We start from the raw sequence: 27,624 nt of genomic DNA, 5'->3' as shown, positions 1-27,624 counted from the left end.
GCTCATCATGTGAACCTTATTTGGATCCTGCTTCAAACAACCTATAAATTATGACATTTGTGAGATAACTGGAAATCTGAACAATGACTGAATTATTTCATTTTATTAAGGTATTCATTATTATAATTAGTTTGGATGTGATAATGGTTATGTTTTAATAGGCCTTGTCTTTTAAAAATCCATATTGAAGTATTTGTGGATGAGATGATACAATTTCTGGACTTGCTTTAAAATAAAATGAGTGAAGAAGAAGAAGAGGGAATTGATAAGTTGGTTGGTCATCAAGGTTGATGGGTACATAAGGTTCTTTATGCTCTCTGTCTACTTTTGTTTAAGTTTTAAATTTTCTATAATAAAACATTAATATACATTTGTACATAATGGGCTTGTGTGTGTGTATATGTGTAAACACTCATCATAAGGAATAAAACAAAATATTAATGGTGATTATCTCTGGATGATATGATTATGGGTGATTTGGTAATTTTTATTTTCTTGTTTTTACTGTACTGTATATTCTATATTTTTATACTGTACATATAGTCTATATAAATAGGAAAAATATTTTAAAAGGAAAATCTTTTAATGTTTAACAATACCATTTCACAACTCAACTAGAATTCACTTCTGACACAATGAATAAAATAACTTTGTACTTTTAAAATATAATTAGGCAAGGCAAATTACTTAATATTTAATTATATTTAGTTTTGAATGGGTACAGATAATAGTTCATGAAAATACAATGCTAAGGTAAAGTTTAAAGTTTAAAAAAATTCTCTCATTTGGTATAACGGGGTAATCTTAAATTTATAGCTTAGGAGTAAGCGGTTAAATTTTTTTCCTCCTTCTTACATAACACAAAAACAACTGATTCAGTTTGGCACAAACTTTCTCCTCCAAAGTCACCTTTGTGCTGAAATTCAGCACCTTGGGTTTCAGTCAAATAACTTGCAGATGAGAAAAGTTTTCCTAATAAAATTTTCTTGTAACTTTACTACCATGTTAGTTCCTGGCAACTTGGGAGAGTCCTTTTTTCATAATTAAGTGCATCAGAAGAATGCGTCTCTCTCCTACTTTCTCCTATGCAGAGAGAGCAAACAGTTTAAATCATTCCTTTTGTGTCGCTGAAATGTAAGGCCATGACAGTAGATACAATTAAGAAAAAGACAGTTAATAGGTATTTTTAGCATATTAATAGTTAATACAAGGTACTGCAGGATTTGTCATTCAATTATGAGAAAATTAGTCTTTTGATATCAGGAAAAAATTTAAAAAACCAACTTATAAATAAAATTTTATTTTGTAATTACATATAGACATATTCTATGTTCTATAATCAGATAGCTGTCCCTTCTTCATTTATTTTGAAATAAAGACTTTCCATTTATCTAATTTTCTTCTTTTGTTCACAAGTAATTTTCTCTAAAGAAGCCATAGTCAGCTCCTGTTATGAAATACATGAACAGATTAGCACTTAAGAAACATTTTGTTCTGAATGTAGACTTTAAAGCAAAGTCATTGGTAGATGTAATTATTCATTTAGAAGTGAAATTTTCTGATTTAACAACTGATCACAGGCAGATAATGTCGATTTGGGTTCATTTGTCCATTGGAGGTTCCATGCGTAATTAATTATACACTTTATATAATTCAACCTTCACTTGCAACTATGTGCCAAGCTTTGTGCTAAGCATTTTCATAGTTAATCTTAATTATTTACTATGATAACCCTGTGAAATAGTTATTTTGGAAAGAGGTTAAGTTGCTTGCTCAAGATCACACGGTAATCTAATTGATTGTAAATCATGTGTTAACCACTTTTAAGTTACGAACACTGGTGACTGAGAACATGTGTAGCAGTCTTTGGTGCTTAGTGTGGAGCCTTGGTCTAGAAAGTAAGTCAAGTCAGCTCAAAGGCTGATATTTTTCTGCCTCATTGTGAAAACAGGGTTCTCTATCTCCCAGACACATTGGAAGATGTGCAGGAGGTGCAGTGTGCTTCATATCATTCAAACATGGAGCCAGCTAGGATGGACAAGGTCTCATGAAGAAGACGACTAAGAGGCATCAAGGAGAAGGGACAGGGCAACCTGTCCACAGCAGCAGAGCAGTACTAGCTTTCTGCCTTGATCTTTTAACAAATTTAAGAAGGCTCAGACATCTTTAAGCCTGGGAATAAATAGTCTTTCAATTTAGTGACCAACAAACTGAAGGTCAACCTGAGAAAGTTGATTCTTGACATATTTCCAACCAGGTTCACTCGTTTCATCCCAATGGATTCAAAATTAAGAATTAAAAACCTCAGCGTTAGTAAATCATATGTTCGAAATACTGACAGTTCTAGTTAGACGTACATCCCAAGTGCCAACAGAGCCCGCTTTATTTGTTTACTCTTAACTTCATGTAGAACTGTTTGTTCGGAATGTAGTCTTTTTAAAAGCCATTCACCTCCAGGCTTAGTTAAAGAACAGAATATGTGAGAAAAGAATTTTCCAACTTTTGTTGACTCAGTAATGAAGAGGAAAAATATGTTTATAAGAATTTGGCTACTTGGTGACTCAAAAAAATTGATCTAAGAAACTTGAAATTTCACATGTTAAATGCTAAATCCAATTATGAATTTCAAACCCAATTTTCCAAAGCATATCCTTGTTCTAGCTTATTAATACTACAGAATCATTCTGATTGGCATCCAATTATTAACTGTCTCTATAAGGTTGTACTAGAAGTTACTACTAGGAATGTTTTATTTGCGGATATGTAAATACAAGTTATGTAACACCTTATAAGTGGACGTGAACTAAAAGATCTTAAAAATAAATAGGAACAACAAAAATAAAACATGACTAACCCTCCTGCCACCATCAAAAAATTGTTTCCAAGGACATGAAGCCAAGAAAATAGAAATCTGTAAACACAAGGCCAAGATAATCAGTTGCATCTCCTAGGTCTCCATACATGACAAAATAAAGCATTAAAAACCAAACAGAACCAAAAAACCCCACCTGCTTTGAAGGAGAGAATGTCAAAGAACATGGATGGACCTTTTCTGCCCCTCCGCCTACCACAGAAATCCCTGCCAGTTGATGATTTTTAAATTACTGAATCTCCAAAAATTATGGGAGAAGGATGTCTTAAAAATGCAGTAGACTCAATCACATAGGTCATATCCACATTAGTTGAAGTCGTAATTATGGAAGGAAGAGTAATCTACTTCATTCATTTTAATAACCAATTCTTTCTCAGATTTACCACAGAGCCAACTCAACCTAATTATTAAGGTACAATAATAGTGGATTAAACTACTTTTCAATCCAAGAATTTTTATTATGGAGAGAAGGCTTGGACAATTTAAGCAATTATGTGCTTCATTTCTCCTTTTCTGTGTCTCCATTCTCACTTTTGTATCAAGTATTAAATTTAACTCACTTCATTCTTAATGTTTCACATCTTGTCATCTTCATTTAGAAAAACTCAAACTAAATTTTAAAAGGCTGCGGGGTAAGAGTTGGTGGCTAGTTTCTATGTGTAACAAACCATAATCTCTAGAGCCCAGACGGCTGACCTGGAGAACCAGAGACCAAATTCTGGTTGCCCTGAAAAACCTTGCACACACAACTAGTGCGTATTCTAGATTTTACCATACCTCTCCCAAAACACTTCACGGATGCCTGACCTACACAACCTCTCTTTGTATATAGGAACACACCATTTATTTTCATTTGGATGGAATATTGCTAAAGAACAAGGTCACTTGAAAGAAAGCTGAACTCAGAGTCAGAATTGAAGTGTGAGTTCCAGTTCTTCAGGGGACCTGTTAAAGGCGCTTTCGTGCAGTGGGTAAGTGTGTGCCTGCTGAGGCCAGAATGGGTAGGTGCAAATCCAGGTTTTTCCACTTTCTAGCTATGTGACCCCAGGCAAATTATTTAAGTCTTGTGCCTCAGTTTTCTCATTTGTAAAATGGTAATAATATTGATCATGACCTTATAGAGTTTTTGTGAAGGCTAAATATCTTAATGGGACTTAGAACAAGAGCCTCAGGTAGCCTAAGCACTCAAGAAATGTCGGCAATTATTATTACTTGCTGCGTGACCTTGGGGAATTCACCTAACCTCTATGATACTCTATTTCATCTTATGCTCAAAAGGGGATCACAACTTCATATGGTCTTTATGAAGACCAAATAAACTCATGCAATGTATGTGACAGTCATTTTGAAAACATAACAAGTATTGGACAACTCCTTCAACCAAGCTGAGTTAATTCCTTTTTGCTCTGTGCCCTGTAATACTTCACACACACACACACACACACACACACACACACACACACCTGCTGTAGCACTTATCACATTGTATCATAAGAATTTGCTTATCTAACAGTGGACAGTGCATCCTCTGATTCACCTCTGCACCCTCAGCACATTAGATATACCTGGCACAGGACAGGTACTCAATAAATATTTATTTAAATGAATATTGTCCAAACAACTGAGCAGGAATTCTCAAGGCCTCTACCAGGAAGGACGGCTTATCATTTTTTGTCCTTAGTAGACCACCCAGAAATGTGCTTGTTTTTCCTCAGTCACAATGGATTGGGATTCTGTCATTTCAAATGCAGCTTGTGTGGTTGCATCCACTCATTCTTTTCCCTTAGTAAATAGTTATTGAGCACCTATTGTGTGCCAGGCCCTGTGCTGTACCACACGTGGCAAATGCCCAGGCTAATTTAGTGCCTGCATACTATACTGAAAGAACCTATTTACAATAGAATCATTTATGACTGGAGATAATAAGCTCCTTGATTTAATTACTTCATTAGAGTGGTAGAATCTCAAGGAAAGAATGATTTTCTAGTGGTGGGAATCCTTATAGAATAGTAAGTTAAAGTCAGGGATTTGACTGCCTAAGTTAAAATCCTTGCTCTGCAAACAACGTATAAGACCTTGGGCAAGTTACTTAACTCCTCTAAGCCTCACTTTCCTTATCTCTAAGATGGAGTTAGCAGGATTGATGTGAGTATTACAAAAACCCAAATTAATCACTTATTTTGGGACTTGCCATATAGTAAGCATTCAATATGTGTTTGTTATTGTGATTTAACCCAACCCCTCACCCCAGTGTTTGAACTTCCATCACAAATGTATTCAGGACATGGGGCATGAATGCCCAGCTTCTGCTTGAATACCATCAGGGTTAGGGAAATTACAACATTCACCAGTTGTCCACTCAGTTACTGGGCAAATGTAATTGTTGATGAATTCTAATGGATTGTGATATACATGCTTACATCTTCCACTCACAGGTCTTCAGTCTGTCATTTGAGGTTACCCAGAAGAGATCTAACCTTTCCTCTGCAGGACAGCCCCTCTAACTTTGGAAGGTAACCACAAATGTTAGCTCTCCCCCTCCTCCTCACACACCCACACACAATCTTAGCTCCTTTAATCATTTCTGATACGACACTGATTACAAGACCCCATGTTATCTTTTTTTACTCTTCTTGAATACTCTTCTGTTTATCAATGTCTCTCTTAAAGACTGAAGATGAGAATTCATAAATAAGAACAAATCTGGTCTAATCACCAGAGAACTACTTCCCAACTTGAACACTATATTTCTATTAAAACAACAAAAGACTGATTTTTTTGGAAGTTACATCACACGTTTGACTCATCATCTACTCACAATCAACAGGAGACTCTAAATCTTCCTACGTGAGCAATTGTAAGTCACCTCGCCCCCAACCTGTACTTGTACAATTGAATTTTGGGATCTTTGAGTACTTTATATTTGTCCCCATTAAACTTTATGTTGTTAGATGTGATTCATTATTACATTTTGGATAAGATGGAAAGAGGGGAATTCTGATTGTATCATCCAACTTATTTGTTATCCTTTCTAGTTTTATGTCATCTGTACATTTGTTCAGCCTGCCATCCATGTAATCATCTTAGCCATCAATCAAAGTGTTAAGGGGGAGTTTGCACACCACACTTGTATTAGAATCCTAGAGGCCTGAGTGTGCATCAGCCTTATAAAATTTTTTAAAAAGATACCATTCATTCAATCAACAAATATTTATTGGGTGCCTAGCCTACCATGTACCAGTTACAATTCCAAGCGCTGAGCATATAGAGGTGAACAAAACAAATTCTTTGCACTCATGAAGCTTACATTCTAGTTTGGAGATAGATATTAAGCAAATAAGAAGATAAATAAGTAATAATTTTTTAAACGAAAAACTAAAGCAGGTGAGGGGCTAGGGAAGGTTGACGGTGGGAATGGGGGAAGGAGTTGCCCATGCTCAGTGTAGCTAAAGCAGAGCTGTTTTTGAAGTTTGACTGCACTGCTCACGCCCTGCAATCTTAGGGTGCATCAGGCCCCAAAGGTGTCCCAAAGTGGGCAACAAGTCTTTCTGACTTCTTAAGACTCACTTTTTCCTATGTGGAGTCATATAAGGAAACATTGAAAGAACAATGATGAAAAATTCAAATAGTCATGAAACAAAAAAGAACATTTGAAACGACATAATACCTCAAGAGACATCACAACATTCCTTCATATGCATAGGCTACTCAAACATTGTGAGATCAGCAAGACTAGCAGGGAAGCTGGTCTTCTGATGAAGACCCCAGAGAGAGAATTTTGAAATTAATGCTATAGAAGTATCATGTATGGTTAAAAATGAAATAATGGAGGAAAAAACGGAAAAGTGAGCACTTACCTTATTCCAATCCCCATGTTCTCAAGTATGGAGTGAGTTATGAATCCAGTATGTTGTGGAAAGTCAGGAGGATGGAATGCTTGGGTGACCCAAAACACAGCTCAGAGAGTCTGAATACTGAACTCTGGAAAATAAGCCCAGAAGGAACAGATTTGAAATCTACCTCTAGTAACTACTCTCTGCTCATGATTCTAATATTGATAAATTCTTCGAAATAGTTTTAGATAATTTTCAAGCCTCTTTGATGTTGAGGGACTTGGTAAATCTATGTTTTGTAAAATCCTAATTGCATTCCCTGATTGGAAATGTGTTTTATGTTCTTACGTTCTTATAGTGATACTATTTTTGTTCACTGAGCATCTATTTTGTACCAAATATTTTGTTGGTGCTAGGAATACAAAGGTCAATAGGATAAATATGGTTCCTGCTTACAGAGACCTTCCAGTAAAGCTTGCAGTAGAGGGCAAGAGATAAACAGGAAAGGCAGCTCTGATAAAGGAGTGTATTGGGGAGAGAACAATAGTGAGAGCTCTGGGAAGGACTCTTACCCAGACTTGGAGAATTGGAACTTAGGGACTGCTACACAGAGACTTACATGGTGTGAAGGAGTTTGTCAGATAAAGAGGTGGGGCAGGTGTGTTTCAGTGGAGGGCACAGAGGATGCACATTTTGAAGGTGACAGAAGTGGCTGAGTATCTGAGTGCTGAAACTAGTTCAGGATAGCTGAGACAGAATAGTCAGAGATGAGACTGGAAAAGTAAACAGGACCGATTTACACAGAGCTTTACAAGCCGTGCCGTAGAGGAAGCACAGCCTACTGAAATTCGTGGTGGCTTGAATGCTGGAGTTTTGAAGGGGCAGAAGTCAAAACTGCTGCTCAGATTTTTGGCTTGAACAGCTGTGGTGGACAGTGCTATTACTCCCTAAGAAAGCTAAAATCATTTTTGTATTTTGAGAGGAAAAGGGGAGGAGTCCAGCCTTGGTCGTGTTTGGTTTGGGATGTCTGGGGAACACTGACAGGATACAAGTAGGCAGTTTGATCTTGAAGTCTGAGAATACAGGTTCAGGAAGCATCAGGGTACAATCGGCAATGATAGAATCCACACGGATGAAAGAGATACACTGGGCCCTAGAGTGTCAGGGAAGTGAAAAAACAAAGGAGAGGACCCGGAGGAAACCCAAAGCTTAGAAGATGGGCAGAGAAACGATCCCTGGAAAAAAGAGAGAGGGAGAAGGTGAAGGCAGATGGCCAGAAGGAAAACAAGAAGTGTGAGGTATTGCAGAGGACACGGGAAAAGTACATTTCAACAAGGAGGTTAATGCTGTCATGAGATCAAGTAAGAAAAGAGTGAGAAGCACCATGGAGGGAGCACCAAGGAGGTGTTTGGCCAGTTCAGTGAGCGCAGCATCAGTGGAGGTAGAAGATAGGTCACAGCAAGTTGAGGAATAAATGGAACCAGTGAATGGAGACAACTGTTTCAAACAATTCGCCTTAAAAGTGGAAGATATAATCCCTAGATTTTCTTCCCAAAGGTAGGGAAATGGGCCACCGTGAAGACTCCCTCGCCACCTTGACATTAGCTCAGTTGACCACATGGTGATGGTCTGGGTAGGCATGGCCTGTGTGTGGGGGGCTGTGGTCTCTTAACCGGTGATGGGTGTAGCTAAAACTGTACAGTGAACTAAATCTGCCTTTCCTGCTCTCCTCCTAACTCTTCTCCCACACCTGACCCTTCCCTAAGCCTCTAAAGTACTTCCTGGGCCCAAGGCCACTGCGGTGCGTGAATGTACACCTGAACCCTCTGCACAGACCACCCATGAAATGACCTTCATAGGTAAAAACCTGATCAGACACAACCATCACACTCACCTATTGCCACAGCTCATGTACTGGGACCAGTCAGAGGGAGGGAGAGGAGTGTGGTCAACTTGGAGCCTGGAGCAGATTGCTGGCCCCACAGCTGGCTAGGCAGCTCTCTATGCAGGGGCCAGTCTCTGACCACAAAATCCAGAAGCCAAAATAAATGAGTCTGGTGGAAAACAGATGACCACAATGCAAGCAACACTGAAGATTGGTCCTAGGGAGTGAAGGTGCGTCAGGACATAACGGATGCGCACTGTAAGCGGTTTGGATGAGAGCGGAGGAGCAGGGAGCAGTCCAAGAACAGGCACCAAGGACTAGAAGTGGGCTGAAGCTGTCATACACACAGAGGCCAGGCACAGCCATGCTGGGCAGGCGGCTCTCTCACCACCCAATCTGTTATCCGGCGTCCTTCCACTGCGCTCATGTTTGCACACACTCATGACACGAAGTGAAGTTTCTGACATTCACAACAATTCTCAAAATCTTACTTCCTCAACCTTTCTTACAGTAACCTGTATTCCAAGAGGAAGCTAGGAACGCTCTGGCTTGGATGGTGCTAACGTGGGGTACAGAGGCCATGGCGGGAACTAACCTGAAAAGCTTGCAGGGATAGCGATCCCGAGCCTTGGGACCAGGAGCTGAAGTCAAGGTTTGATATAGTTCATTTAGGCCCTAAATCAATAGCAAAACTGACTGCATGGCTTGGGTAAATGAAACGTTATTTCTAAATTGCAATCATTCCAGGATATCTGTGTTCTCTAAAATCCTTCCAGGATATCTGTGTTCTCTAAAATGCACACGATGACTGAGCTGAAAGGCTTAACTGTCTTCAGTTTGTGATTACAGCACAGAGAGGAGAGAAAGAACAGTGGTAAACATCTCAGATGAAGACAGTATTTTTATCTGGTGCACAGGCTAGCTAAGCTGCACAAAGTGAGTTTTCAGCCGAAGATTTTTTTTTTTTTTGCACTTTACTCCACTCAATAATCATTTACTCACTGGATATTGCTTAAGGGGCAGAGTTTTCATCTAATTCTCATTTAAAGAGATTGAAAAGGAAAAACTAACTAATAATACCTCATTTGTGTATAGTGCTTGTCTCTCAAAGAAGACATTGTAACCTGTTTTATACTGTCTAATTTGCAGCAACAACACTTTTATAATGTAAATACTACTAAGGGCTATTATCATCTTACAGATTATGCATGAAAGAAACCGAGGCATGCGGGAGAGAAATGACTAGTTCAATGTCACTTCCATTTTAGAGGTGTAGTAGCTGGTTTCGTTTTCTTTTTTTAAACAATGAAGCCATGCTTTAGATAAGCCTATTTATTAAGATGTACTTTGCCCTTAAATTTTAAGATGAAAAATACCTTGCTTAAAGGAAATCACAAAGACCAAAATGTTCACTCTGTTCTACAGATCGAATTTCTCTCCCAAATGTAGATGAAAACCAATCAGTTCCTGACAGCCACCTCTGATTTTAATCAGCACAGTTCTCACCATCTTATGCCACACATATTACGAGTTGTTTGTGATATGCATTATGCTGCAGCCATCTTGTCATCTCAACTGGATTTGGGAAGTACTATTACATGTGCTAATGCTGCATGTATGTAAAGTCACTGACACTTATATGTTTGTACTAGCTTCCATTCGGGGGTGGGTAACATTTTTCTGATCTTTTCATGTATTCATTTACTCACTCATTCATTTATTCACACTCTCAAGCATTCATCCATCGATCCAGCAAACACTGATTGAGTGCCCAAAATGTGCAAACACTACTCTGGATGTAAAAGATGAAAATAGGAAGAAGACAAAATCACTGATGTCAGGAAACTCCTAGCCCAATGAGGGAGCCAGAAGAGCAAACAACTGTAGTTCAGTGTGGTGGGTGTGGAGACGGAGGGCACATGGAAACAGTCTGGGGAGCACAGCGAGGGGACTGATCTCTATCTGAGAGAGTGAGGAAGGCCTCTTAGATCTGAGCACGCCAAGAAGAAGGGGATTTGGGTGTTGCAGGTAGAGGGTGCAGCATGAGCAAAAGCACATATAAGAGCACCTGATGCATCTGGCGAACTCCAGGGAACATGCTATAACAGGAGGTTCTTCAATATTCCACAACTGGTTCTATTTCATAATTTGGCCCACCAATTAAAGAACCTCCCACTTTCTTGACAACAGAGGGGTGCTCATTACTTTACGCCTAGCTGATTTTGAGGCCCATAACATTCTCAGGGAGTCTGAGTATGCTGGGAAAAAGCTAGATGCCGATAATTTTGACACCCCATTACATTTTTGATCAGGACCCACTTCAGAAGCAAACTTCATGTCAGAAATCTTTGGTTATTAGAATCTTTATTACTCGTGATTTCATGACTGGTATACCTGCAGTCCCTGGCAATGAGATCCTTATAGAGGTTGTATTAAAGATGGTCACTGAGATTAAGAAGATTCCTGGTATTTCTCCAATTATGTATGATTTAACATCAAAAGCCCCCAGGAACTACTGAGTAGGAGTAATAAACTTCTTATTATACTAAAAAAATTTTTTTCATAATCCAGGTCCTGGATGTCACCATAAATAATTTTATAAAGGGAAATATGTGGTCCTTCGGTTGTCTTCAGTTATAGAAGTAAAAACACATTCTACCAAAGTACTTTTTGAAACTCTGACTATTTGAGGAATGTCACATAGGTTACAGCACAAAATCAAAGCTTTGGGTTGCTCTACTCAAAGTTTGTATTCTTTATATTTCATCTCCAGGGGGTGGCAGGTAAGAACAGCCTATCTACTCATCGAATATATGTAGTTGATTACTTAGTCCACCTCCAATATGGTCTTAGTATAAAATTTCTATATGGAAATACTTTCAAATACAGCATTTTCAAATGTACTACATGGGTTGGGTCAGATTTTTCCTGTTTACCTCTTCCCCACCATTCAGATTTAGTGCTGCCCAGCCTCCAAAAGCATGACAGCCAGCCTTATAGGCTTCTTACCAGCACCCCCACACACTGGCAAGATGTTTTTGGAAATAGTCTCTGAAAATCCTACACTCAAGTCCCTGCAGGGACAGATCTTCCCTGAAGCCTCTGAGAAATCCTGTGTGAAGGCCGTCATGAACCAGGTCAGCAATAGATAAAATGCAACCGCTACAGAGAACTCACATAGAACTTTCTCTAGACTAACCTTACTGCCTTGGTAATTCTACTCTCAACTCCCTCATTGCTTCAGAAAAGCTTTGCACCACCAAATCAAATCCTTGTTTCTATTTGGAGATTTTTAGGAGACTCTAAGAGTTCAAAATAACTAATCTATTACGGTTCCTGACCAACTATGGAGTCCTCTCTAAGACATCATTTCTTCATTCATCTACTACTTCACCCATTCAATGAACATCATTGAATGAGCTTCCTCATTTCTGTCTCCGATTCTTTCACTGAAAACACATCTGTGAAGACTGAGGTGACCTCTGTGTTGTCAAATCCAATGGTTAGCTGTCCACCCTCATCCTATTGACCTCTCAACAGTTTTTTGTCACTGGTGATCACTCTCTTTTGCTTTAAACATTTTCTTCACTTTGCTTCCATTACACCACACTGGCTTTCCTTCTACCTCCTTGTTTGTTCCCTCTTTTGCTGAGTCCTTCCTGATTTCTGAATGCTGGGAGCCCCCTTGGGCTTGGTCTACAATTGCTCATCCAGTCCATTGCTTTAAATACCATATCTCTTGCCCTAATGTCTGACTTAGAAGCTGAAGAGGGTTTCTTTTCCTAGAGGCACTGAAGGAGGAAATAAATTGACTGAGGAGAGAGGATCCTTAGGGGAATAGGATGGGAAGAGGCACCAAAGTGTGAAAGGCAAACTGTGTTCAGAGAAAAGAGGGAAGTCTGGTGTGGGCTGAAAATAACTAGTAAGGTAGGTTGTAGCCATGCCAAGAAGAACCTTGATTTATAGCTAAGGAGCCTGAGCTTTACACTGAAGATGGTAAGTAATTATCAGAGGTATCAGAGGTTCCTAAATAGGGAAGAGATGTGATCATTCATATTGAAAATATAAGTAAACTTTAGTAGCATGATGATGGCTGAACTAGAGTAAGGGGGAAACTGGAGCCAGGAGAGCCAATTAGAAAGTCACTGTAATAGTCTAAGGAAGGGATTATGGTCTGAATCACCATAGCAGCAGTGGGATGAAAAGTAGTGACAAATCCAAGGGAGATTTAGAAGTAGCATTGAGGACATAGCTATTGATTAGATAGGCATTTGGGAGTAGGGGAGAAAGGCCAAGGTTGAAGTGTAATTATGTTAAGCTAAACAGGAGAAGGAGAGCAAGAGTGGGGAGAGGGAATGATGAGGAGCATATTAAGTTTGCAGTGATTGTTGGGTATCCAATGGCAAATGAAAGACACGTCTGCAGATCAGGAGAGAAGTCTGAACTGAATATATAGGCTCAGAAGTCAGTGCCCAGGAGTAGCTAAGTCCTTAGAATGGATGGGACATCCTGAGGAGTGCAAACAGTGAGAAGAGTGCCAAGAACAAGAACCTGAAAAAAAAAAAAAAAAAAAAAAGAGAAAGCATGCAGGCAGCTGTCAGAGGAAGAGGAGCCATTGAAGGAGACTGGGAAGGAGCAGGAAGATAGCATGAGAACGGGATAGAGGTCTGCAAGTAAAGGGAGAACAGACCTTCCAAGAGGAAATGATCAACAGTTCTCCCTAGGGTAGGATGAATGCTAAGATTAAGTTTGCTAATTTGATTTGATGAGCACAGCTTCTAGAGTGTTAGAAGTCAGAATGGAATGGATTGAGTGAAGACTCCCCTTGGAAGTTTGGCTGTGGGGGAAGAAGGTAATGGAAGGAAGAAAATGAAGTTGGGCAAGATGTAGAAATTTTTTTTTTTTATGGGATAGAAGTTTTTAGTACAAGAGATGGCCAGCTAGTTTCTGCTTAAACATCTTTGTGAGCTCACTACCCAACAAAACAAACTCGTTGCATTTTTGACCAGCAGTTAGTCATACAATGAAGCTCAGCATATGTTTGTTGAGTGCCTGCTATGTCTAAAGCATTGGACTTGGTATTTCAGTGCCTAAAATGTTATGCAAGACATGGTCATGTTTATTGATGTGGATTTAAAATGTAGAATACTCACAAAGAAGAAACTCAGTTTAAGTCCACTATTGAGATATTACCGCTATTAATCTTTTTCTGTGTAACTTTCCAGTCTTTTTTCTGAGCAAATATGTTTAAAAAACAAATCACCAGCATTCTCTGATATCATGACATCTTCCATAATCTACTTTTTAGTGGATGCATATATTTTATCATAGAAATAGATTATAACTTGTAGGATACTTCTTTTTGGATACTTAGATTATCTCCAAGTGTTCAATATTATAAAGAAGACATGCTCTACTAAATATTCTTCTACATCAAAATTTGTGTTTCTGATTATTTTCTTAGCATAAAGTCTTAAAAATGAAATTACTATGTTAAAAGGTTTGCATATATTAAGTTATTTTTAATACACAATACCAAACTGTTCTCTAGAATGCTTGAACCAAATTACATGCCCAATATTCTATGAAGGTCCTATTTCCTGGAATCTTTATCAGTGCAAGTTATCATTTTAAAGTTCTTGACAATTTGTTAGGCACAAAGACGTCTGGTTTTACTTTATATTTCTTTGATTACTAATAAGACTAGACCTTCTTCATTGTAATTAACCAACTGAATTCTTTTTTTTTCTTTTTGCGTTTCATGTCTTTACCCACACTTCTTTTGAGAAGTTGTATTTTTCTTACAAGTTTGTAAGAGCTCTTTATATATTAATGACACTACCAGTTATCATAGTATCTTTATATATCTATATGTATCTGTATAGCTGCAAAAATTCTAGAATCTCATTTATCTTTTAATTTTGTATGTGATACTGTTTTATCTACATAAACTACAAAGTTTTAAGTATTCAAATCTATAGTTTTTTTTAATAAACCATAAAACTTTACTTTCTTGCTCAGGTTTTTAATCTTCCTAAGGTCAAGAATACTTCTATCACTTTCATCTTTTCAACACATATCACTGGTCACTTTTCACATTTAACTCTTTAATCCATCTGATACTTTTCTACTCCTTCTTATTCATGTTTGTTCTATCCTTTTGAATCAGAGAGGATGCTTTGGTTTCAAGAAAAAGAATATTTAACTCAAATTGGCTTAAAAAAATATTGAATTTATTGGCTCCCATAAGTAGAAAAGTTCAAAGGCTTCAGGCCATGTTTGACCAGGTGGCTCACACAATGTGGAGAAGGCCTAATGTGGAGAGGACTTGATGGTTCCCTCTTCATTTCTTTGCTTTAGTCCCTGGTGATAGCTCCGTTCTCAATAGAATCTCCCATTATGGTCCCAAGATGGTGTCCAAGAACTCCCAGGTTACATGCTTCTGCATTCACTTCCAGAGGAAGTGTCTTTGTCTTAGTATTCCCACAGAAGTCCTGACATTCTCACTCTTTGATTGGACTGATTTAGGTCACATGCTAATACATGCAGTCACTGGGGCCAAGGGAATGAAATTCAATGACTGACTTAGTCTGGACCACATATCCCACCAGCTGGAGATAAGAGTTGGAGTCAGCTTTCCCAAAACTACATGGATGTTGTAAAGAATGGAGCAGCTGGGAAAGGAGGATGCATGTGAGAAGACAACTAAGGTAAGGACTACATCTTTAAGTATCCAGATCATTGCTTTTTATTATTGATAAATCCTCTGCCATTTGAAAACATTTGTTCTACCACCATTCATGTGGTAGAAAGTAGTTAAAATTGTGAAAAGACGTAGTCCCTTCTTTAGGCACTAAACCTTTTACATTCAAGCTGCATAAGGACCACGTGAGCACATCACTGTTTCTAAAAGTCTAATCATGCACGGTTGGAACAGTTTCCCCCATGACCAATTCATCTATAGGTTCTCTGAATTTCTTCTTTAAAACAGGTTCCATAGACCCAGTAGAAATAGACCATAGCTCCAACTCTTCCCTTAATTCATTCTGGTAAAGTCTCTGTCTCCTGGATACTTTGTTTTCTGGTTACTTATTTGGACTATTTGTTTTCTTTCTTTTTTTTGTTTTTAACTAAAGATCTTACTTATACCAGTTTGCAATGTCTTTTCCTGGTTTGCAACCTGAGACCTATATCTTGACCTAGATGTCCCCTTAGAGGAGCCCTCCACAGGGTTAACTAGAGCTAACTAAGTTGGACCTTGGAGCACCTTGGTCACAGTGGTGATCCAGAAGAGACAGGACACAATAGTACCCACATGCTGTGTACCAGGCACAGTTCAAAAAGTCCCACCCAGGGCAAGCCATTATCTATCTGACCCTATGAATGGGATTAGTGCCCTTAGAAAAGATAGGAAAGATGATTTTCTCTCTCTGTGGATACAGCAAGAAGGTGGTCATCTGCACAAGATATCAAATCTGCTGGCACCTTGATCTTGGACTTACTAGCTTCCAGAAGTGAGAATTAAACATTTTTTAAGTCATCCAGTCTAGGGTATTAGTTATAGCAGCTCCAACTGACAAAGACATCATCCTTCCCCATTCTGTGACATTCCTGTACAGTGATTTGGATTCTGTGAGCGAGCAACTGTCTCGTTTTACCCCTTCCTAGAGGTTTTGACCACAGTTTTCCTCTCTTGTCTCTGACCTGTCTCTAATGTTTGCTACTCTTCTGTCTTCAGTAGTGCTCATCCACTCACGACTGCTCCCTCTATAGGGCGACACACTTCTGGTTGTGGCCTCCAACTGCTTTCTGATTCTTTCCTACCTTTGGTCATCACCAGTAGCACTGCCACTTTCAGAACACAAAATGGACCCGATTGATAATGGCACAGCTAAGTGAATAAAATTCCACATTTTCTCTCTCCTGAGACCAATTTATAGTATGATACACCATCACTTAATTATTGTTTTTAGAGTCCTTCCCCCAAAACACTGCCATGTTAAATATATCTATTGAAGATACAGTCTGATTTTAGAATTATTAAAAATGTATGGGGAAAACCTTATACCTGAGCATCTAGGAAATGCTATAGTTGAATGATTCTGGTTTTTAGCTAACTGTTAACATTAGACATTCGGCCCCATTCAGTAGCACTACCCCTTCTTGTTATTCTTACTCTACACATAAGCAAAAAACATACAAAAAATGTTGTCTTCGATCCTTTTCCCAGAGCCTAGTTGTCTCTGGATGGTAAGCCCTCTGGCACTACTTTCACAGCTCTGAGTCCTTCCTTAGAGTGAGGCTTTGTTATAGTCCTCTCCTCTTAGCTTTTTCTGAACATGTCCTTTAAAAATATGAGCTTATCAGAACACTTCCTGAGCGTTGATCTTTTTCAGATGCCCCCTTTTCTTCACTGAAATCACTGGCTTTACGAAAATTTAAATTTCAAGTCCTTTTATTCCTTGGGAGCTTTCTTCCCTAGTTCCTGGTCAGATAGAGCCTCATGTCCATATTTTCTCTTAACCTTCTCAAGTCTTCTTTGTATCTGGTTAGGAAATGCAGAATTGCCTTCTCTGGGTACTACAAATTCAAGGATACTGTGGTCACTTACTTTAAGTTGTCTGTCACTTCCACTTCACTGACACATTCTTCTTAGCTGGTTAGAATTAAGCATAGAATAGTACCTCTTCAATAAGCAATTAGTTTGAATTTAAGTCATGCCAACTTTATTTGATGCTCACTTTTCAGTGGAATGAGCTTGTCAGTAGATGTTGAAGTACTCCATTCCCCCTATATTGTGCCCCTGTGCCATTAATTTTGTCATTTGTATTGGGAAAGCATTATTGATGTTGCCATAACAGGAGTACAAGGCCTGTTAGAACTAGCTGACAACACCAGTGGAGAAAGATCATGAGCCCAGACTGGAGTGGGGAGCCCTCCCCAGGGCATGGGCTGTGAATACAGAAGCTGGCTTGCATTAGGGCAGCTGGGCTGTGCAAGACCTGATATCTCTCACCAAGGTGAGGTTCAAGAAGTTATTAATACCAAAACGTCCAGCATTGGAGGGAAAGGTACAGGTGTACCATAGTTTAAGGAGATCACAGCAGGGGTGTGGACAAGGGAACAGAGCCCTCTAGGCAAGATGACTGGTCACTGATAAGCTAAACAAGACATCAGAATCATGGTCTAGAAGGAAAGGGTTTAGGAGAATAGCCCAAATCTATAGGGAGCCTAGATGCAAGGCAGAATGGTTGGAACTGAAGGTGTGGAGGTCAAGGTGGAAGGCCCAGAATTGGACAGACGCAGAGCAGGAGGCATAATGGGAGGGATCTACTGGTGTCCAAAGCTCACAGCTGACCTGACTGGAAGGAAGCAGGATGCTGGGGCTGACACTGATGACACACTTTCCCCCCAGTCAGAACTGGCATGTAAACTTTGGGGAGGGTGGAGAGCCAGACGGTCCAGCAGCTGGTCCCTAGGGAAGGCAAAGGCAGGACAACCAGCCAGCTGCCTTACTATAAGCTCCTGTGACAATGTCACTACTGCTTTTATTTTCACCCAAGTCTTCTCTACCAGGCATCAACCTCCAGGTTTGTGGGTTTTCATTTGTATTCATCAGTTCATGACTCACAGGGTTACTCTGCATTGCGTTTAATTGTGTGCTTCTTTTTGAACAAATTATATACCTTCATATTGGTATAATACAACAGCTACTGTTTACTGACTGCTTGCCATGTGCAGGAACTCTGCGAGCTGACTTACATATACTACATCTTGTTTAATTACCACAGCACCTCCGCAGGAGGTGGGAATTATTATGCCCATTTTAAAAAGAGGAAACTGAAGCTCGTATGGTTTATTTAATCAGCATAAAGTTACATACCTGAGACACAAAAGAGCTTGGATTTAAACTTAGTTTTGTCTAACTACCTATCTGTTGCTTAAATGACTCCATTTATACTGTAATATATCCAAACAATTCTAACACCTAGCAGCCATTATATATTTCATCTATCTTATCTATTTATTTTTCTATTCTCTTCTATCTCTAAATGCCTAACAGTACTGCACTATGTAAAAGTGATCATTAATAAATACTTACTAAATGAATTACTGCAGTTTTAAAATGTGATTAGAATTACGATGTCCTCTCTGGATTTGGATATTTATATAGTCCCTTAGCAAGAATTCTTCGGTTTGCTCTATAGAAACACCACATTCCTGCACATTCATTCATATTATGGACGAGAAAGGGCCAAGTGTTAAATGAATACTGAACGAGGAGACATACTTTATTCCTAAATAAGTCAGATGTAAGCAAATGTATATTCAAATAAATTTGAGAAGTTAAAATAAAGGATATTTATGAAACAGATTATTTTCTTTAGGAGTCCAAATCTGAAAAGCTTTCTCACGACATGATCTTCTTGTTTGTGTAAATCAGAGGTTGCCAAACTAGTGCCCATGGGCCAAATCCCTGTTTTTGCATGGTATGGGAGCTAAAAATGGCTTTCACATTGTTAAGCAGCTGAAAAAGATCAAAAGAAGAATGATATTTCATGACATGTGAAAATTATATGAAATTCAAATCTCATTTTCCAGAAATAAAGTTTAACTGGAAATACAGCCAAAGTCATTCATTTACGTATTGTCTGTGGCTGCTTTTGTACTACAATGGCTGAGCTAGTAGTTGGGACAGAGACCGTATGGCCCACAAAGCCTAAAATATTTCCCTTTACAGAAAAATTTGCTAGCCTCTGGTCTCACTAAATAATACAGGATGTCATAACATTTTAAATATTGTTTAACTGACATCTGTTATTTTGGTTTCTAACTCAAGGACACTGGACCAAGGGTCACAATGTCTCTTTTGGCATGTAGAAGGTTTCCATGGTCTCAGGACAAAGTCAAACCCTTTTCTCCCTTGGCATCCTCTACATTCTCTCCTCATAGCAGCAGCACCTTTCTGCAGAAACAAGAACAGACTGAGAGGCTGGTGGTTTCTCTAAGAGGTTTCTCTAATATCTCTTCCTGCCAAAAGTCATCTTTCTCTTTGATGGGGAAGCTGGGGCTGGGCATCCTTATGAGTGGTTACAGTGTATGACAGAACTGTAGTGGCACCGAAATGGGATCTCCAGACTCCATCAACTGATTCAAGGTGGTATGATGGGGTCACATAGGCGAGGAAAAGCAAATTGTTCTTTTTGTCATCACCCAGGACCTAAATAAAGACAAAAATGACTCAGAATGACGAGACACAGGTGAATATTACTTATCAAAATGTCTTCAGGAGGCAACGTGGCACTGTGAGAGCTCAATCAATGTGCTAGCTCAAGAGTAAGACCCAGGGAGTGGAACCTCCTTACTTCTCCTGAGATCAAGTTTGGTTTGAGGTCAAGTTCAAGGGAATATGCCTTATCTATATATTTTTTTGAAACACAAAAAATACATTCTATTGTCTTTCTGTATCTCCTCCTCTCTCTCTCTTCTGTATCTTTGACTGTCTCCAATTTAACAAAAATGTACTGATCATTGGTTATATGTGTGAAACACAATGCAAAGCCCTGTATACAAAAATAAGTCAAATAATCTCAACTCTCAAGGAGCTTAGAGTTTATGAGAGAAACAAGTTATAAGGATCTTCCTGGACCTTTTGGTAGCATTTAACATGAGTTGATCCTCCTTAATATCACATTCCGACCCATATCACATTCCTCTCTTGGTTTCTTTGGCCCCATAGTCTCCTGGTTTTATTATTCTGGTTTCTGATTCTTGGTCTCCATTGCCAGCTCTTTCTTTTCTATCCAGTCTCTAAAGGATCAGACTTTAGTCATGGGCCTGCTTGTCTTTTGATTATATCTGCCCTCCTTAGGCAATCTTCTCCCAAATTTATAAATCCTGTTCTTGCAACTCTTCTGGGCTTCCAACCCATATCACAAACCTGCAGTAGACATCTCCACTTAGACAGAACTTTGGATCTTCCCCTGAAATTTTGATACTGTCCAAGGATTCTCCATCTCAGTAACTGACACCTCTGTTAATTCACTGGATCCTGGAAGAAATCTTAAGTCAATTATGACACTATCTCCCTCTCCAAAACTTAACATTTCCATTTAATTGTCAAGTCCTTTAAAATAACTCAATTCTGATTATTTCTCTTCCTAAGCTTGCCACCACCCTAGACCAGGAAACCATCATCTCTTACATGAACCACTGAAATACCTTCCCAGCTGGTCTCTCCACATCTGCCCTTGCCCTGCTCTATTTTATCTTTTCACAGTTAGCGTTTTTCAGGCAAAAAAAAAAAAGTCTTTAAAAAGAAACACAATGCAAGCAAAATACACATGTTGTTCCTCTTCTTAATTTTTCTTTACTTAGTAACTTATCATGAAGATCTTTTCACATCAGTACACCTAGAACTGCCTCACAATGTTTAACAGCTGTCTACCATTCACTTGTATAACTATACCATAATTTATTTAACCATTTCTCTATTGATGGACATGTAGGCTGTTTTTGGTCTTTATCTACCATAAATAATGCTTCAGTGAAGATACTAGAAGAGTCATTCTTCAATACGTGTGAGTATATCTATTGGCTAAATGTAGAAACGTGGAGTTGCTAAATCAAAGGCTTTGTACTTTTAGAAATCTGAAAAATACTGCCAGGCTGCTCTCCTTAGAGGTTGTACCAATTTTCATCCTATTGACAATGTGAAAAAGTGCCCGCTCCCCAGCCTGGACAACCAAGTATGCTATTAAACTTATTGATTTGTGAACCTGATATGTAAAAAATACATCTCATTGCAGTTATAATTTGCATATCTCTTACTATGAGAAGGGTCAGCATTGTTACATATTTGAAGGATCCATTTCTATTTTCTTGACTGTGATCTATTTGTCATACCCTTTGCCCATTCTCCCAGAGTTCAGATGTTTTTCTTATTGATTTGTAGGAGTGCTTTGATTTTTTTCTTAAATAATCTAATTTCCAGATTCTTTAGAATCCTAGTATTTTTTAAAAGTCACAGTTTGGTCAATTTTTCCCTAATAATAAGTAATCCTCAAATGTTAACTCCTTGATAGGCGAGCCCACATGAAAAGCTCAATGTAGAGGTTATGAATTGATTTGCAGAAGTCCTGACTTCCTAAAAACAGGTTGACAAGACTGCCTTATACCTACACCTATACTATTTCACTTACTTTTCCTAACAGCCCTATGAGGCATGTATTATTATTATTAACCATAAAGTAAATCTCAGAGAACGTGAATGCCCAGGATCACATAGCTAATGACTCTTCCACTTCTGGAGGCTTAAAAGATTAATAATCCATCATCACTGGCCATTCCTCAACCACACCAGGCTTTGACCCTTGATGTCTCTAATTTTTAATAATCAATTGACCTTCTTTTTTGCCTTCTACAAACACTCAATGAAAACATTTTTAAGTACTTACCATGTTCCAGGAATTCTCACGGGGTTTACACTTTAGAGGAGTTCTCAATTATAAGCAACGCAATCAAACAGTAATAAAGTTTTACTACGATGAAAAAAATACATAGGATGGTTGGGAAGGTGAACAAGGAAGCATACTTTTGGCAGGGAGGTAAGAGAGGTCCTCTTTGAGGAGGTGACATTTAAGCAGAGATCAGAATAATCAAAAGTGTATTCCAGGAAAAGGAAATATCTGGGATAAGTCCTTTAAAAACTAGAGCAAATCCAATGTGTCTGAGGAATAGAAAAGAGGTCAGTGTGACTGGAGTTGGAGGAGAGTGGTTGGAGATGAGATTAATGAGATGGTCTGGGATGCCACATAAGGCTTTGTCGGTCATCAAAGGAGTCTGGACTTTATTTCAAGTGCAATCAGGAGACATGGAAGGATTCTAAGGTAGAAGCAAAATGATCTGATTTATGTTTTATGATTTATGTGATTCTAGCTGGGCTGTGGAGAATGGAGGCAAGGGTAGAAACAGGAAAACCAATTAGAAGCTATCACAGGAGTCCAGGAGATGGTGTTTGTATTAGGGTGATGGCAGTGGAGATTGAAAGAGACAGATTTTGGAAATGTTGACTTAGAAACTCTTCATAGAGTGGACATGAGAACTGAGGAAAAGCTCGCATGTCTATGAGCTTTTTGACTTGCGCATCTGTTGGGTAGTAATGCCATTCAATTTGAAGAAGGTGGAAAGAATCTAGAATTTTGTATTACTATATTATTGCCTTCTTTCCTTATGCATCCTTAACTTCAAAGACCATGATTTTCTCTTCCCAATACTTTTATTTTTCCTTCCCTACTTGGCCTTTAGTCCTTCTTATCAAAAAAAAAAAAAAAAAATTTCCTCTAGCTACCACCTCTATTCCTATCCACTCCTCAATCCACTGCAATCTGATTACTATCCCCATTATCCTAATAAACTTGCCAAAACACTACATTGACCTCCTTGTTGCTAAAACCAAGGACTTTCAGTCTATTTTTCTTGATCTTTCTCTAGCATTTAATACTGTTGACAGTTTCTCCCTTGACTTCTCTGAAACTACTTGTTCCTGGTCCTCCTACCTTTCTGGACGTTCTTTCCTGTATCTTTGTTTCCTCACCTTTTAAACGTTGTCATTTTCATAGGGTTCCAGAGTAGGTCTTTTCTCTTCTTACTCTATTTTTTCTCTTGGGAATTTCATCTACTTCTGTGGACTGTCACTTATTCTGATGATTCCAGCATAGATCTCTCTCTTGAGTTCTAGACTGCCCCGTTCTTTTATATAGTAGATAGTTTCACTTTGATATCCCATGGACACTTCAAACTCAGTGTGTTTCAAATTAAACTAATCACCTTCCCTCCTGAATTTATATTTGCTCCTGAAGTCCCCATCTTGGTGAATGATACCACTATCTTCTCATTTACCTGAGCCATAAATCTCCACCTATTCCTTCATCCTGCAGATATAATGAATAATAAAATTCAGTTGGTTCTATGTCCTTAATATTTCTTGAATCCTTCTCCTCCCTCCATTTCCTTTCTTGTTGCCTTAGCTTAGATGTCCATCATTTCTTTCCTATAATGCTAAAACAACCTCCAAACTAGTCTCCCTGCTTACTCACACTAATAAATTCTCCAAACTGGAGTGATCTTCATGCAATGGATATTTGGTCACCTCACTATGCTCCTTAAAATTAATCACCGGTTCTTGACTGGCCTTAGGATAAGGTGAAACTTCTTAGAAAGACATACAAGACTTTTCATAATACAAGACCTGCTGATCTTTCTGGGTTCTGCCATGCATTCATACAAGACAGAATCTACAACTTGCTGGGACTGTCCTTCACCTTCAACTCTCTGGGGGCACCTTTTTACCTCTAGGACTTTACACACAGTACTTTCTTTGCCTGGACTACATTTCTCTTTAACTTGCCCACTTGTCTGGATTCCTTCTCTTTTTATTCAGAACTCCTCTCTGAATTCGTCTTCTATAATTAGGGACCATGATTATGCCCAGTAAAGGTTAAGTACCCTTCCAATGACTTCCCCTGTTGACAACACCTCACTGTTCTGTGATCAACTGTGTACTCCTATATCTTCATTAAACCATGAGGTCCTTCCGAGAAGACTGTCTTATTCATCTTTGTACTCCCAGTTGCTAGCACAGAACCTGACACATAGCAGGCACTCAATAATGAATAAATAAAGTGGAAGAGTTGGGTTTCAAAGTCAGATCTTTTCTCTTTGGCACAAATCTCACATAGCTTCATGCTACTTCTTAACATCTTGAATCTGAAAATTTCAAAAATCTGTACCTATATTTTTGCCTGTCACTAATTAAAATATACGCAAATAGATGATTAACTCTATGAGGATTCAGTTGATCATTTATTTCTTGAATAGCCCTTCCTCAACATTTCATCGATTTGCTCAGCAAAGTACTTCGGCTTAACTAAATCTAAAATGACTGAAAGATATTTCGACACACTTTTATATCCTTTCTACTTCTTATCCTGTTGCTTCTGCAACACCACCAAGCAAGCAGAGAGTGAATACATTGGGAGTCTGGTCGATTTTATTTGATTGTCTGGGAACTGACACTAAAAAGTGATGTAGCAACAGCAAATCATTTCCCATTATCATTTCCTCCCAGGTCTCTATGGATAGGTATTAAAGTTTCAGTGTCAAAATTTATCATTGCAAAATTCAGCTAAAATTAAAATTTTTATGTAGTGAGTTCAATATAATCACAGAATTTTGTAAATGGAAGAAATCTTACAGATTCTTCAGCCCAGCACTTTTGTTAAGCTTCCACGAGGAAACAGACATCCAAAGACATCCAGTCTATAGCATTTCCTAGCTTTTAGTCAGCTGATCTTTCCTTAATGCCTTATATACCCTATTAATTTCCATCTATGCAAATTACCTACATCAGAACCTATCTATTCACATAGAGCTTATCTTATCTTTATGATACTGATTTTGTGATATCTTTGTTATAAAGAGGAAAGAACTGAAAGAAAAAAAAAAAAAGCAAGGCTGTCTTATCCAGGGACAAAGGAGAATTGGTAAAACAGACAATCAGTACAAAGAGGTAGGCTCCTATTTGTAGTGTAGCCTCGTAATCATATTATTTTCTCTGAGTGCCCCAGTGCTCACCCAAGTTTACTTGTGCTCCTGAGGCCTGGATTCCATTTAATTCTATGCCTTATTTAGTCTAAATGATTTCCCCAGCTTCAGTGTGTATTTTTTGAGTGATATTTTAGAAATATCAGACTTAAATCATCTCTCAACTTGAGTTTGTTTTAGTTCTAATGCTGAGGAATGAAGATTCTGGGTAAAAGAAATAAAGATGATGGGTTTTTCTAGGCTTTACATTTAAAGAATGGGTTTCTCAAATGGCAACTGGCAGTCTATTCTGTTCCTCAAATGATGACGTTTTCCATGGGAATTAGAATTTAATTGGGATAATTTGTTTTCACGGAAAGCACAGATTTCTTTCCAAGAGGATCAGTTTGATAATGTTTTACCAGCTAGAGCTACGAGACCAAATATAAACCAGTTTGGAGAAACAGGAAGTGAACCTGGCTGGTCTAGTCTGCATGTCCCTGGCTGTGACGCACATACAGAAATCAAATTAGGAAAACAAGATATGTGGGTGTGAGGCAATCGATAATAATCCAGGATGCTACAACACAAGCAAGAACGCCTTTAACCAAATGCCATTCATTTTAATAACACCCTGAGAAGTTTGATTTCCACATAACATGCTAGTGATTAGAGAGCAGGATGAGCTTGAGTTCCCTAGCAACAGCATGTGCTTTTGAGACAGTCATTAGCCTTTCAGTTAATCCCGCCAACCCCTTACTGCTAATGTACGACAGACATTAAAAAAAAAATGTTGCAGAAAGTGCTTTGAAATTTCCAGGAGTGAAATGGAGAAGAAGAATAATTTTTTAAGAAATTATCCCGGGAATTGCACTCAGGTAAAAGAAGTAATGTTCCTATGTGCCCAGCCTGTCTCTATGTTCATGGCTCTCAGTTCTGTTTCTGAATTCCCTCTGGGTAAAGGGCAGCAGAGGTGAAATTGTTCAGGGTTTAAGGCAGTCCCCTTCATCCAACATAAAATACAGTCTCAAAGTGGGGTGAATGGTGGGGTGGGCAGTTTTGTGTAGAGTGGAGGCTGACAGAGGGTAGGATGGGAGGGACCCTAAGGCATAATTTTCTTTCTCCTTTAAGAAGAATAAATTACCCTGGTTGAAAGAGCTTGGGGAAGGAGGGTGGTGAAGCTATTTTCCCTATTGATTGTTTAATTGCACCAGAGGCTGTTTGTCCGAGGCCACTGGCCAAGAGCATTATTTTCGTGGCTAAAGTGAGATCGGGCAGGTTTCCATCCCCTTCCCTAGTTTTAAACAAGACAACCCAGAAAGCGCACCTAGGCTCTAGGACTGTGGTGTATGTTGACTCTCGCTATTCAGCGGTATCCTTAAATCTCCAGGGCTGATGGTTCTCAAACCCTGAATCATTGCTTCTAGCTCCGTCCTGGGTTCAGGATGCACATCTCCTGTGTGTAGCCTGGGTCAACTGCGGGGCGTTATTCGAATGGTAATTATTGCCGCTGGTCATCCTTGTTATGGCCTGGGTCCCTTTCAGCTGGACACTGGGCTCCTTCAGTTTGGCCGAGGTGATTCCTAGTTCTCCCCGCCTCCCCACCTAAACCCCCTGCGCGCTCCCTTCCCAAGGCGACCACCTGCGCCGCCCCACTTACCATCTGCCCCGCGGGGAGGGCCCCCGGGGTAGCGGAGCCCTCCCTGCTCCCGGGCGGCTCTGGGGTAACTCGGTGTTTGCCTCCAGCCCTTCGCTACCGGAGAGATCAGGTTCCTCCCCTCCTCCCCCTCCAGCTCCGGCCGCCGCCGCCGCCGCCTCCTTCTTGCATGACACAGCAGAACCGCAGCTGCTGCAGCAAGTCCCAATCATCCGCCCAGGAAGCGCCGCAACCGGGGCTCGGGAGGGGCGGAGGGGGAACCAAGCAGGGGCCACTGTCGAGGGGGATTCTTGCCCCCACTTTGCACCACACACTCCTTTCCCAGCCCAGGGGCACCGGAACAAAATCAGGTTAAAGCCGACCAGGCCGAGCCCTGGAGGAATGCTGGGGTCTGGCGTCAGAAGGGATGGGACCAGAGACAAGGGTGTTGGAGGAGACCCCAGTTGAGGCAGGACACTGCAGGTAAAGAAGGGGAAGAAGAGGCCGAGAAGTCGAGGGCCAGACTGTGAAGGAGAATAAAGGAGGTCAAAGAGAGGTAAGGAGGTTGAGTTGCTGAGAAGGGAGACCGAGCTGGGAAGGGGAGGAGGGGAAGGTGGAGTGGGAGGGAGTATTTGGGGAGGCCTGAGCTAAGAATTGGGAGGCAAGGACAGAAAGGGGGGAAAGGAATGGAAGAATTAGGTGTTAGATGGGAAGGTAAATATTGGGGGACATATTAAAGAATCAAAAGGGATGTAGTGTTGATCATGCATCATGGCTGATGAGGGAAACTGATGAGGTGGAAAGAGATACAGCC

General features: G+C 39.5%; 1 protein-coding gene across 3 annotated transcripts in view; it reads right to left on the bottom strand.

Annotated features, from left to right (window-relative positions):
• Positions 1-26,978, bottom strand: part of MKLN1 (muskelin 1) — a 320,903-nt gene extending 293,925 nt beyond the window's left edge. For 2 of the 3 annotated variants that reach the window (XR_004321257.1, XR_004321256.1), the window contains exons 1-2: positions 26,835-26,978; positions 6,730-6,853 (exon numbers count right to left, since the gene is read on the bottom strand). The gene's annotated coding sequence lies outside the window, so the exon portion shown is untranslated. The remainder of the gene's footprint in view (positions 1-6,729; positions 6,854-26,834) is intronic. The other variant, XM_032483347.1, reaches the window with a different exon arrangement.
• Positions 26,979-27,624: the final 646 nt, after the last annotated feature.

This window comes from Camelus ferus, chromosome 7 (assembly GCF_009834535.1).
Source record: "Camelus ferus isolate YT-003-E chromosome 7, BCGSAC_Cfer_1.0, whole genome shotgun sequence".
Lineage (NCBI taxonomy): Eukaryota > Metazoa > Chordata > Mammalia > Artiodactyla > Camelidae > Camelus > Camelus ferus.
The sequence above is the reverse complement of the archived record's forward strand: the minus strand, read 5'-3'. Positions and strand labels throughout refer to the sequence as shown.